Source organism: Schistocerca nitens, chromosome 4, assembly GCF_023898315.1.
Source record: "Schistocerca nitens isolate TAMUIC-IGC-003100 chromosome 4, iqSchNite1.1, whole genome shotgun sequence".
Taxonomy (NCBI): domain Eukaryota; kingdom Metazoa; phylum Arthropoda; class Insecta; order Orthoptera; family Acrididae; genus Schistocerca; species Schistocerca nitens.
In genome coordinates this window covers 50,674,965-50,688,497 of record NC_064617.1, presented here as the reverse complement: position 1 = coordinate 50,688,497, position 13,533 = coordinate 50,674,965, and positions in this window count along the sequence as shown.

Sequence of the window (13,533 nt, the reverse complement as noted above, 5' to 3'; positions counted from 1 at the left end):
TGACATTTTAACTCAATATCTGAGTGCTTTGGGGAGCGATCTTTCTTTCTGCAGCCCAACTGATGGAGATCATTATACTATTCCAGAAGAATGGTTCAGCTTGAGTGGCACTTCGCAGCAGCAGCCTCTGAATGTTTGTGTTTTCCCCAGCTAATAAGTTGAAATGATTTTTGTTGGAGTATTATGCTTTATCGCTTACTCGCAACTGTAAGAACTAGCTGAGGCCAGGCATCTTAATTCTTCATCCTCTCCACCAGTCGCGCGCTGCAATCGGGATTCCGCGAAGCTGACCGGAATCGAAGGGCAATTAAAATAAGCCAGGTGTCGTAAACAACACAACATCGTGACCGGTGGAGGGTTAACGCAATTTTGACTACGTCTCAACAACAGCGTATTGAACAACACATTGCTGAATTAAGCAGACCTATAAGCAATGGGCACTATGTGTAGTATGTAAAAGGGACTTGTGAACATCTCGCTAAAACGACGGATGACACAATTTCTGGACGCGGCACTACAAAGAGTGTCACGACAGCTGACGTTCGGCGAACTCGGCTCGCCTCGGCCCAAGACAAATATTATGAAACGAGCTGCAGGCTGGTGGCCGGCCAGAGGAAACGGGGCAGCGGCGGGCACCGGGCAGTGTTTAGCACAGCCGCGCCGCTGTTTGCTTACTCGCTGACGGCGGGTAGGCGGACACGCGGGCGCCCGCCCTTGCCGCAACCTCGGCGTCGGAAACTTCCGAGAGGCACCGTGGAGCGGTGCAGCGCGAGTGCTACTATGGAGCTGCACATTTCAGGGTAGGGCATGCAGTGGCTCGTCAACAGCCGCGAAAGGTGTGGTATCAGTTGTAAACAAAAGAGATTATCAGCCTACCTGTGTGTGTGTGTGTGTGTGTGTGTGTGTGTGTGTGTATGTGGACAATGGGCAGAGCAGATAAAAGCGCATAACACACTTTGAATCTCCAACTGGTTCAAATGGCTCTGAGAACTATGGGACTTAACATCTGAGGTCATCAGTCCCCTAGAACTTAGAACTACTTAAACCTAACTAACCTAAGGACATCACACACATCCATGCCCGAGGCAGGATTAGAACCTGCGACCGTAGCAGTCGCGCGGTTCCGGACTGTAGCGCCTAGAACCGCTCGGCCACCGCGACTGGCCCTCTCCAACTGGTTATCGCGTATCAGAAACAGGAATATCCTGTTTCTGGAATTCAAGAAAGTCTGTTATTGAGAAGGCAGACAAACATAGCTATAAATCTGGGAGGAGATGAACTTCGATAAAAAAAAATCCAGTGTACTGATTGAACAGTTCTTAACGGACTCAACATCCAGGGCCAATTTCAGAGGACAGCTGTTAGAGTCCTTCAAGATCAAAACTGGAGTGAGTCCTGGAGACGAACTCGCCAGCTTGCCCTTTAATTGTGCCTTCGCTACGGCGATCAAAGAATGATGAAGAAAAACGAACGGAATGAGTGGAGTACTATTCAGCACAAAGAGTAGTGCACCTCGAAACAGGACGTCAATTTTGATCCGATGACGGCATATGCCACCTGAGGGATAGTAGATGTACTGAAAATGGTTTCGACGTCATCCGCCGACAGATGGCGTAGTGTCATAGCTATCAGAGTGCCATCTGCGTCTACATGTCTACCTTTTAGTAAGGAATGGTTAAAGCCAAGAGGCTCAGTGAACTGCAAACGTGTGAAACAACCGCGCAACCATGCAACGGAGACACACTCGTGCTTCCTACAGCCAACTGAACGAGTTTGAAAGGGGAATTGGAAACCTCTAAAACGGTATACTAATTTTTTCCGTCAGTGTAGAAGACACAAATTATTCAAACCACCGAGCTCCAAACAGGCGGCTGAAGCAGGTTTATAGATGTCTCTCGAAAACACGCACATCAAGACAGTTCCTACGTGGAGGACAGAACAAAGAAAACTCAGGACGATGGACAAAAAGTGGTCTGACAAAAAAAAAAGAGCTAAGGGACCACCAATAAAAAACATGCATTTACTTTTCTGACCAATAAAATTTCTACGTTAGTAAAAGTTAGCAAAAAATGAAATTTTGCTTATTGTGCAGACATAGCATTCCCTCGACCTAGATGAGGAGCGTTAATTTGGAAGCTTGAGCTATTACACAGATTTCATGCATCACGTAAAACGAGAATGTTTTATACAAGGATGTCGTTGCGAGAAAGTTAGATCTTGCGGAATTTACATTGCCAATTGTGGATACACGCAGTTCTCAAAGTTCAGTATAAATTTACTTTTGTTGATCGTAATGCGTAAAATAAATACGCTACTTCAGTTTTCAATCTCAGTGGTGACTTGCCACTCTTTCGGTAACACGCGACGAGACGTTTTCAGTGGAAGAGGGATCTCGAGAACGTGCTGGACAGGCAAAGTAGTCGAACACCCTTTGTATCGCGGTGCCTCAGGATAGCTCGATCAGCCGCCGTACGCGAGTGGCATGCCGGCACAGTACCTTAGCGTGTTCGCTACTAAAAAGACTGAATGAAGGGATCCACGACAAACTTCAACGGGTGTCACGTGACGTCCGTCACGACCAAATGAAAGAGCAATAACGAACAAAATGAAAACAAAGTGTTCAGGACGGATGAGTGCTGTGTGAAGGCGCCGGGTTCGATTCCCTGCTGCGTCGGAGATTTTCTTCGTTCTGGACTGGAAGTTATGTTATCCCCACCATCATTTTTTCATCATCATCGTCACGAAAGTCGCCGAAGTGGCGTCAAATAAAAATACTGGCACTCGGCGGCCGCACTCTCTGAAAGGAGACTCTCAGCCATAATATGGCATATGGGCATTTTTCAAAACAGCACGGGCATAATGTGGTCTTGCATTATCTTGTTGAAAGGCGACGTCACGGCAGCCTCGCAGAATGGGCACAGCATAAGCCTCTACACGTCAGAAATTTAGCACCTGCTGTCCAAATTGTTGGTTACGCGAACCAGAGGTGACTGTACTGTTAACTCAGAGGTACCCTATACCATCGCGTAATGTGTTGGGTTCGTATGATGATGGCGAATAAAATCAGACAACGTTCGTTCTCATCCGAGCCTCCGTAGACAGATGCGTTAATCGTTATGCGGTATACAGAAGCAGTACTCATCTGTAAAGATGACATGACGCCGACGTAGTCAGTGCCCCTCTCTTTACTACCGCTTTAAGGGAACTCGCAACAGTGGTCGCCTTATAGACTCTCAGTCGAGCCCCAGACATTGTTGCAGTGTCTGTAAGGAAACGTGCCTTCCTGCGAATAAGCCCAGTTCTGACTCAAGACGGATGACATGGCTGTACGGTACTTCACCGCAGAGCGAACGATATCTATAATCTTTCAAGCGCTATTTCTCTCGGAGCCGCTTAGGATCCCACGGCATTTTGTATAGCTGGTCGGAACCTATCAGTACCATAGTAGCATGATAATTGTGGGATCCCGAACAATGCAATGAGCAGTATCATGGAACGACGAGCCGCTCTCAGTAGGCCAGCATCCTGTCACTGGCGACTTGTGACATGGGCTGGAAGAAGTTTCTCCTTCTTCCACAAGGAATAACACGATCTTCTCACAAATACCCAACACTCAATTGCAATTAATGAATGAGAAGCCCGCTGTGTAATCTTTCATTATACACAGAATGTATATTGTCCAATCAGATTAATGTGACCACCTGTCAGAAGCCTGATTAACCATATTTTGCAGTGCAGACAGGTGCGAGACGTACAGGAAGAGAGTCACTAAGATTCAGGAAGGTACTGACTGCGATGTGGAGCCATGCCCGACTCCACTGTCGCAGTCATCTGCACTAGGTTTCTCGGCTGAGGATCCATGGCACGAACAGTCCGATCGAGGTGGGTCCATAGATTCTCGATTGAGCTTCAATCTGAGGAGCTTGGTAGCCAGGGGAGTATGGTAAACTCATCCTGGTGCTCTTCGAACCACACACGTACACTGTGGGCTGCTTGATACGTCGTACTGTTCTGCTAGTAGATGTCGTCAAACCGTACACGCCAACGGCCGTCTGTCATTTGAGAAGACCACCTGTCACCACTCAGCTGACGTCCAGTATCGGTATTGGCGTGCAAATTCCAGATGAGGTATTAGCCAGCAAAGACCAGTCTTCGTCGCCGATAAAGAGCAATCGGCATAGGTGCGTGAGCCAGCTGCCTTCTGTGGAGGCCCGTACGCAGCAATGTTCGCTGAACAGTCGTTCAAGAGACACAGTTGGTAGCCTCTTGATTCAGCTGGACGGTCAGTTTCTCAAGAGTTGTACGTCTATTCCCTCGCGCCCACCTCCGCAGCCGTCATTCGCACTTGTGATCTGTGCTCCGTGGTGCACCGCAGTTGCCTCGGCGCCGGATTTGAATAGCGCCATTTTGCCATGCACGGTGTACTTTACCCACGGCGGCCAGTGAACAGTTTACAAACTCAGCTGTTTTGGATATGCTTCCTGTGGTGTGTGTACTGTAAGACCTTCGGTACACACACCATCAGATTATTTGACTTGTCGCTCTAACGAAGTAGGCGAGTGTCAGCAATATGTCTCGTGGTCTTATCGTGGCGTGTTTATCTTCTGCCGTTAGGTCAGACGATAGAAATGCCACTTGCACACTTAGAGTAGCAGATTGACGGTGACCAACTTTAAACAGAACTTGATTAATTTTCACACACATTTATTAAAATAATAACAAATACAGAATTACTTAACTTGATTCTGGATGCTATTTACAACTGACAATCTGAAGTTCCTTTGGTCTTTGTACGTTAATCTTATTCTCACATATCTCTGATACTTGACAATGTGTCTATACATTTATCTTCATGGCTATGTACAGGAATATGATAATCTTATTAGGTGCAGACTGAAACTTGACTATAGACTAATGCAGACTGGTGCAGACAAATGCAGACTGGTGCAGACAAATGCAGACTGACTAATCGGAGGTCTGTACACTCGTTATAATACCTCGCGCGTTCAGGTATCACTGCGCGAGTGTGATCCGCGAGGAGAAAAGGTTCTACGTTAGCAGCAATCTCATTGGCTGTGTTACATATTAATACGCGGATCGGCGGAAGCAGAATTTGGTCCGTCTCTAAGGCAGCGCCATCTCGTAGTGCGGAGACGGACGAGCGCTGCGCCTGCGCTGTTGTGCTTAGCGGGGCGCGCTCTAGTGGGAAAGTTGTTTACGCGCCGCTACGCGGAATTATGTACACAACACTTCCACTCTCATCTCGAAAGCCAATGATCATGCCTTTCTGGAGATCAGATAAATTGCTCCGACAAAGACTGCACGGTTTTCCGCGTCGCCCCGACACGTTTTATACACCCTCACTGCTAGTGGTGCCACCTGCCGCCTGTGAGCGGTTGTTGCACGTTGACGTCGAACACAGGCAGTGGTCACTTTAATGTGGCTTGACCGTGTAACTGATACATATTTTGTGCCGTTGCACTGAAATACTAATGATTAGCATGTCCAACCATACCAATTTGAAGAATACCTCTTTCAGAGCGTTGACATTTTAAATGGCAGCGCTGCAACATAGAAATTCACTAAAATAAGAAAAGAATCTTGAGACGAATGCAAATTGGCTCTGAAGCCTTGTACGGAGTGGAAAGTCTGAGCATTGTGAGAACATGATTACTTTACAGGCTAGAAATTCTGAAAGGGGGATTTTCAGGAGAATACTGGAGCCTCTAAGAACTGGAGTCGCCCAGCAGGAAGACGAGCGGACAAGAAGAACTGTAATCTCAGACAGAAAGGGGCTCGTACGTCACCAGGAAAATAAGGGCTATGTTGTTCGGACACAAGCATAGAACTGGCTAGTGTATGGTGCAAGCAGTACAAACGGATCTGGAAAAATGGGAATGGAGGAAACTGGGGGTTAGGAGTACGTAACTATCTAATCAAAACTTCGTGTCACCTTACGTTACCAGGGATGGTCTGCATCTTAGACAAAACCTTCATCGACAGAAGATCTAAGAAAGAATGAGAATAAAAGAATACTGGACAGAGAGAAAGACGAGAAGGAAAAAAGTTGATCCGAATGAATGTGGTCCTTAGACGGTAAAAATGAAAAGAAGGAAATAAAAACGGGAAACACTGTCACTGCAAGGAATTCAGGCCTTTTTTCTGGCGAGTGCTCTAATATGGCTGTACTTTTCTTAAATACAGCCTATTATGTTCTTCAGCAGCAGAGCGTGCTCCTCTGTACCGTATAAGAATATTTGAGCAACTAACGCCACATTGATAATGCATAAAAATTTACTAGTGTGCTACAGTTGGTAACATATAAAGTGAAGAAGTTTTATGCAATTCTAGTGAACGTTGTTTCATTTCGTTTTCCTCCTTATGCATTTATACGATGCTGCACACATATATCTCAGAAATAACTGTGGCCCATAAACACTTTACAGAAGTATACATGTCAACTGCAAATTTAAACATTTCTTTTACATGTACTATTTAGGTTCACAATAGAACGCTTATCCATTGTGTAAAGATATCATTTTACAACAAGTAAAGATCTCAACTACCAGACGTAACTAAGGAGTATGTTATAAGTTAACAGAAAGAATGCTTTATCTGTAAGGGTAAATATATTTAAGGACTACAAGACAAGTTGTCTCACACATGATTTTTTTCGCATAGCAACTGACAGTAACAACACACCTTCTTATCTTGATGATATGCGAGATTCTTTCTGTCTAGGTATACAGTTCTTGGTTTGCTCGTCTGTACTGAACAACTCCTGTTATTCGAGGAATCAATATCCTACATGTATTCTTTGGTTATTTTAGGTAGTTGATATGTTTGCCCGTTGGGACTTGAATGATCTCTTTACATAAGTGACAGTCTTCGCCTTGTAAACTAAAACAATACATGTAACGCAAAGCTCTAAAGCAGGAACTGACATGGAGAATTTTGTGAAGTCATTGCGTGCCACATTTATTTGTCACTACGTGTTCAGCCTCCCAAAAATGCAGGACGACGAAAACGAGACGAAATGACGCTCATTATAACAAACATAAGTCCATGTAGATCTTCATTTCATATTTTACCATTTTACGTATACTAGTGTATTTTTCGCATTTTTAATGCAGTAGACGCGGATGAGACTCGAGTCTGAAACCGGTATTTACCATTTTCTTCAACAACATAACACACAAATTGAAAACTGGCTTTATACATTTATTGTACAAGCTTAAGATTGTATTATATATTGTTTCAGACAGAAATATTCCACACAGAGGACACTACACGACATCGACGAAAGGCCCTCGCGGAGTGCGAGGGCGGTTGTTGGCAATTCTTAACGCCATAAAATTCACCCTAGAATAAAATTTCAGAAACTGCTTTAAAACTGCTGATATTGTCTAACGTTTTACATAGGGATATCTAAAAAAAATTTTAGAAAATGGAGACACTAGGGGTGAAATAAAGTCAATGATTTCGACCTAAAAATTATGACAAAAAATATATCCCAAAAATTCTATGTACCACAGTAGGAAAAACGCCGACTCACAAGTTACAAAAATATGTAATGTAATTGCACGTATATTTCATGTGTTATAGCTCCCAAGGACATGAAAAATGTTGTTTTGAAATAACAAACTTAACTCGTGTTTTTAATATTTAACCTGAACCGGCAATGCCAGCATCATACATTTGGCCTATTTTTCAGCGATGTCGAAATACTCTCATTTGGACGAAATTATATTGATTAACTGACTTCCGATTACGAATCGAAGCCTTTATTCACGACTAGGATTGCTTTTCGAACCTTTTCTATCCGCATAAATACATTTGTCTGTCATTCTAAAGCACTCACATTTTACCTCGTACAAAAACCAGCGAAATGATAAGTTAAACAGACGCGGGACAAGCACGTGCTTTCAGCCTGTTTACCATAATCGAATATTTTTACGAGGAGAAATCGTGTAGAGAACAGTGATTTAGTTGACACCGATGCCCTCTGTGATACTATCTGAGACTAACAAGACTCCTATTCCATTGGTAATAATTACCTATAATATTACATCGGTTGCATTACACCACTCGGATGCGCCAGGCCCCCCTGCAATAAACCGCGGATTTAACATATTTTAACATTTATGGCACACTTTTTTCTCACTAAGGAACATTTTAAGCCAATAAAAAATAGGCCAAAAAAATTTCTACCCTGATCCATCCTCTTTTAGTCAACAACACGACGTATAAAGTGGCCGTAACTACAGTGCGTTTAAAATTAGTTGCAACTTTTGACGTTTGACTCACAGGTGGGGATGTGACACCATTGCCCAGGTAACTCCACCGGCATCCAACGCAGATAAAATAACAAACAAATAAAAGAAAAATTACAGTGTGGTGAGGTAGGAAATGGACGATACGCGTCTTGGTAAGCTAAGATCAGATGCTACAACGTGAATGTTTCGTATGACTGATAGGAGTGTCTGCCTGTCGCGTGCTAAAATATAATTAATGGCATGTTTACTTTGTCGAAAGAACCCGCTGCATGCGTGACGTCCAGGCAAGAGGCGAGAGGACCTGTTACGCTGTCAGAGCCAGACTTACTGCACTCGACTTGGTCGTCGACATGAAAGACGCAGCCGGTAACACTAGCCGAGTCCGCTGCCAAACACGCAACTCTTGGCACAAAAATTGACAGCGCGCAAACGCATATGCAGCTGAACCGCGGCGAAAGCTGTCTGGTAAACAACATTTCCTACAGAGTAGCAGTATGCAAAAGCCTTCTTCTACCGAACATTATTTTCAGGGTGTCCTCCGACGTTCGTTCACCACCACATGCGGGTCTCAGGTTGATTAACGGATACTGGCAGTTCAAATTTTACATTCCTCTAATAGCAAACGAAGTCTTCTACATATCGTAAGAATAAATGGAGTGTTTTTTCTTAACCCCTCCTTATTCACCATACATGCCCCCCCGATACCCCAAATATCTAATGCATGAAATGTTGTTAACACGCTTATAAATTTTTACGCGTTGACATGCTACCTGTTGACTTTCCTCTCGGGATCTTTGGTCCACGTATGTCTGATTATTTTTCTGACATTTCTCCAACATGAGGGGCTAGCATTATCAAAGATTCAGACTCCACTGGGGGTGGTGCCACCACGTAATACGTCAACAGTTTTAACATGCTGCCTTTCCTGTTTGTAACACTTCCGTGGCAGGACTGTTTCTCATTTTTAAGATGGCGTGTCGTTCCTACTTCGAGGTATGAGTTTTCGGCGGCTTTGCAAGCAGCAATGCTCCTGACGGTCTCTCATCTGATCAAGTCTGCTTCTGCTTGGTGTGGATCCACAGTCTCTGTTACTTGCTCTGTGCACACCCGATTTGGAGCCACTGCGAAGTTGAAGTCTTTGGATAACACATGCACAGCTGCATCGTTGACGGTGTGGTCCGAGTTGTTCGCAACGTATCCGGGAAAGGCTTTCGTATTATTTTCATTATTCACAGTGGGCGTGGCGCCAATTAGGGGAACCTTCTCCTGTTGGGGTTCAGATGAAGTTCTAGATCTAGATTCTTCTAGTACCTTAAGTTAGTCTTCTGCCAGTACACCGCCATCACTTTTCTAGTCTACAGAGAGCACAGACTCCTGTTACTGTTATCGAGCTTACGGCGGAGATGTTGAGCTCTGACATGTAGCAGGGTTCAGCTTGCCCTTTGACAGCTGCTTTTGGCTTTTATGGCACTGAGGTTGATGTGAATTGGGAGCGATTTGACAAAATAGAAATCATAGTCGAAATCGAAAATGACTTTGTATTACCTTTTCTGGACGTATTTTTCTATATGCCAGGTAGCGAGAGACAAAGACACAGAGTGTAAGGAGCCAACAAGCATGAACAGAAACCTGAACACTGTGTCTCTTCATCACCCAAAGCAGAACAACACGTGATCCATAAATTAACCACGAGAACACACTGAATCAGCGGTACTGACAGCCTGCGAGGTGACCTTCTCAAGCTACGACATAGTTTCATTAGTTTCGTGGGAAATGTAGACAGCGAGAATACCATAAAGAAAACTACAGCAACAAGGCAAGATAAAGGGCACCCAGAGTGATAGGGTAGACAGGATTCTACACTTAGGGGGATTCAAACCCATCTCCTGAAGCTAGCAAAACTACGAAACGTGAAGAAATACATTAAAGGGGCCGTGAACAAGCTTCCCGCGACAGTAGTCCACGGGAATCGCTACGACAGAGGACAGGAGTGTACTGATGAGTCACAGCATTACGGTTGGTTGGTTGGTTTAAACAAAACTGTTAGTCAACGGTCCCTCGTTCCGATTAAAATAATTCCACAAGGGTGGGAGTAAAATAATCGAGACATACAAAACACAGCTGGAAAAAAAGGGGAAAACCAGAAGAATAACAGAAGGGCAACAAACACTAAAATGGGCAAAATCGGACAAGAAAACCACAGACATACGCAAGAAACATGAAGAAGAGATCAAAACAAGAGAGTAGATTACAATGACTTGCTGACGATGAGAATAAAAAGGAGAAGCCAGACACTCTGCAACGCATTATAACCTCCATCCTAAAAGTACTAGGGTTAAGTATACAGAGGGAGAAAGGACATGCGCTAAAACTTAGATCAAATGATAAAACCCACCCTCACGAATAAAACGTTAAACTAAAGCTGCTGCTGAGGCATTGTCGCCCAACACCGAAGGTAGGGTGCTGGGAAAGTTAAAAGTCCGCCGCAGAGTGGGTAAAAGTGGACGGTCTATCGAGAGGTGGACGACTGTCATTTGTGAGCCACAGCGACACCGAGGTGGGTCCCCGCGGCGGAGTAGGTGACCATGCGTTAGCCCCGTATGGCCAATGCGGAGCCGGCAGAGGACAACTGATTCCCTGCGAGAGGATCACACGTCCTTAATGATATGCAGTTTGTTGTGCGTACTGTTATGCCATCCCGTCTCCCAAAGCCGAAAAACCCTGCGGCGTAAGACAGAACGTAGGTCAGTTTCGGAGATGCCCATTTTCCGCGTAGCCAGTTTGGCCAGGCTGTCGGCAAGTTCGTTGCCTGGGATTCCGAGGTGTCCTGGGGTCCACACAAACACCACTGAACGACGGGACCGTCCCAGGGCATAGATGGACTCCTGAATGGACGCTACCAAAGGATGGCGAGGGTAGCACTGGTCGATAGCTTGTAGGCTGCTCAAGGAGTCAATACACAGGAGAAAGAACTCACCAGGGAATGAGTGGATGTGATGAAGAGCACGAGATATGGCAGCCAGCTCTGCAGTGAAAACACTGCAGCTATCTGGCAAGGAGTGCTGTTCAATATGTCCTTCATAAAAATACCGAAACGTACCATCAGCCATCGAGCCGTCCAGTTCATGGTTCCGGTATATGTCGAGAATCGAGAGGATGTGATAGCGGAGAGCCACAGGGTTAACGGAATCCTTAGGGCCATGTGAAAGGTCCAGAAGAATCAGCGGGCTAGGTGTACACCATGAAGGTGTACGTGAATGGACCTCGAGGAGAGGTGGTAATGGGAAGGACTCCAGACAGAAGGGACCGGACGCGAACCACAGTTGTAAGACCTGCCTCGGCCGCCGACGCGCAGATGAACCGCCGTGGTTGGGAAAAGGAGACGGTAATTAGGATGCGCGGGAGAATTACGAACGTGTGCAACGTAAGTGGCGGGTAGTTGTGCACGCCTAACCTTCAATGGAGGGACTCCAGCCTTCACCAGGTCACTGGTAACCAAACTCGTTTTAAAAGCTCCCATCGCTAGGCGAACGCCACAGTGGTGCACTGGGTCGAGTAAACGCAACGCAGAGGGCGCCGCCGAAGAGTTAACCGCACCCCCATAGTCAAAGCGGGGTTGAAAAAGGGCTCTGTAGAGCTGCAGCAGCGTAGAGCGGTCTGCACCCCAGTTGGTGTTGCTCAGGCAGCAGAGGACACTGATGTGCTGCCAGCACTTCCGCTTAAGCTGATGAAGGTGAAGTTGCCAAACCAATCGGGCGTCGGAAACCATTCCTAAGAATCAAAATGTCTCCACTACAGTGAGTGGATCGTCATTAAGGTAAAGTTCTGGTTCTGGACTAACGGTGCGACGCCCACAGAAATGCATGACACACGACTTCGCAGCTGAAAACTGGAAGCCGTGGGATAGAGCCTATGACTGCGCCTTGTGAATGGCTCCCTGTAGGAGCAACACCAGTACTGGAGGAGCAGTACGAAATGCAGAAGTCATCTGCATACAGAGAAGGTGAGACCGACGGCCCTACAGCTGCTGCTAGACCGCTAATAGCCACTAAAATAGAGACAATCAATACGGAGCCCTGCGGAATGCCATTCTCCTGAATACGGGGGGACTATGGGAGGCACCCATTTGGACATGGAAAATACGGAGCGACAGGAAGTTTTGGATAAAAAGCGGGAGCAGGCCCCAGAGACGCCACTCACACAATGTGGCAAGGATATTATGTCGCCAGATCGTGTCGTATGCTTTACGTAAGTTAAAAAAATGGCAACCAGATGTTGGCATCTGGAAAAGGCTGTTCGGATGACAGACTCGAGGGCACGAGATTATCAGTGGTACAGCGACCCTGACGGAAGCCGCACTGACATGGAGCCAGTAGGCCACGGGCCTACAGGATGCAACCCAACCGCCGACACCCCATACGTTCCAGCAGCTTACAAATAAAGTTGGTGAGGCTGATGGGCCAGTAGCTATCCACATCAAGCGGGTTTTGACCGGGTCTGAGCACGGGAATGATGGTGCTCTCCCACCATTGCGATGGAAAGACGCCATCGCACCAGATCCGGTTGAAGATGACGAGGACATGTCGCCTGTAGTCAGACGAGGAATATTTTATCATCTGACTGTGGATCCGATACGGCCCAGGAGCTGTGTCGGGGCAATGTGCAAGAGCGCTGAGAAGCTCCCGTTCTGTAAATGGGGCGTTATAGGGTTCACTGTGGCGTGTAGTGAACGAGAGGACTATCCCTTCCATCCGCCGTTTGAGGGGTCGAAAGGCTGGGGGGTAGTTCCCCGACGCAGAGGCTCGAGCATAGTGCTCAGCAAAGTGATCGGCAATCGCGTTTGCGTCGGTAGATGACACGCCATTGATGTTAATGCCAGAGATACCTGTTGGGGTCTGGTAGCCAAAAAGACGTCTGATCTTCGTCCAGACATGGGAAGGTGACGTATGACACCCAATGGTCGACACATACCTCTCCCAACACTATTGTTTCCGCCGTTTTATAAGCTGGTGAACGCGGGCACGGAGACGTATAAAGGCTATTAGCTGCTCTATGGAAGGGTACCGCTTATGTCGCTGTAGATCTCGCTGATGATCTTTAATTGCCCCAGCGACTTCCAGCAACCACCAAGGGACTGTCTTTCACTGGGGGCATTCTAAAGAACGAGGGATCGCATTTTCCGCCACAGAAACGACCGTTGTAGTGACCTACTTAACGACAACGTCGATGGCACCATGTGGGGGAGATTCAGCGGTGA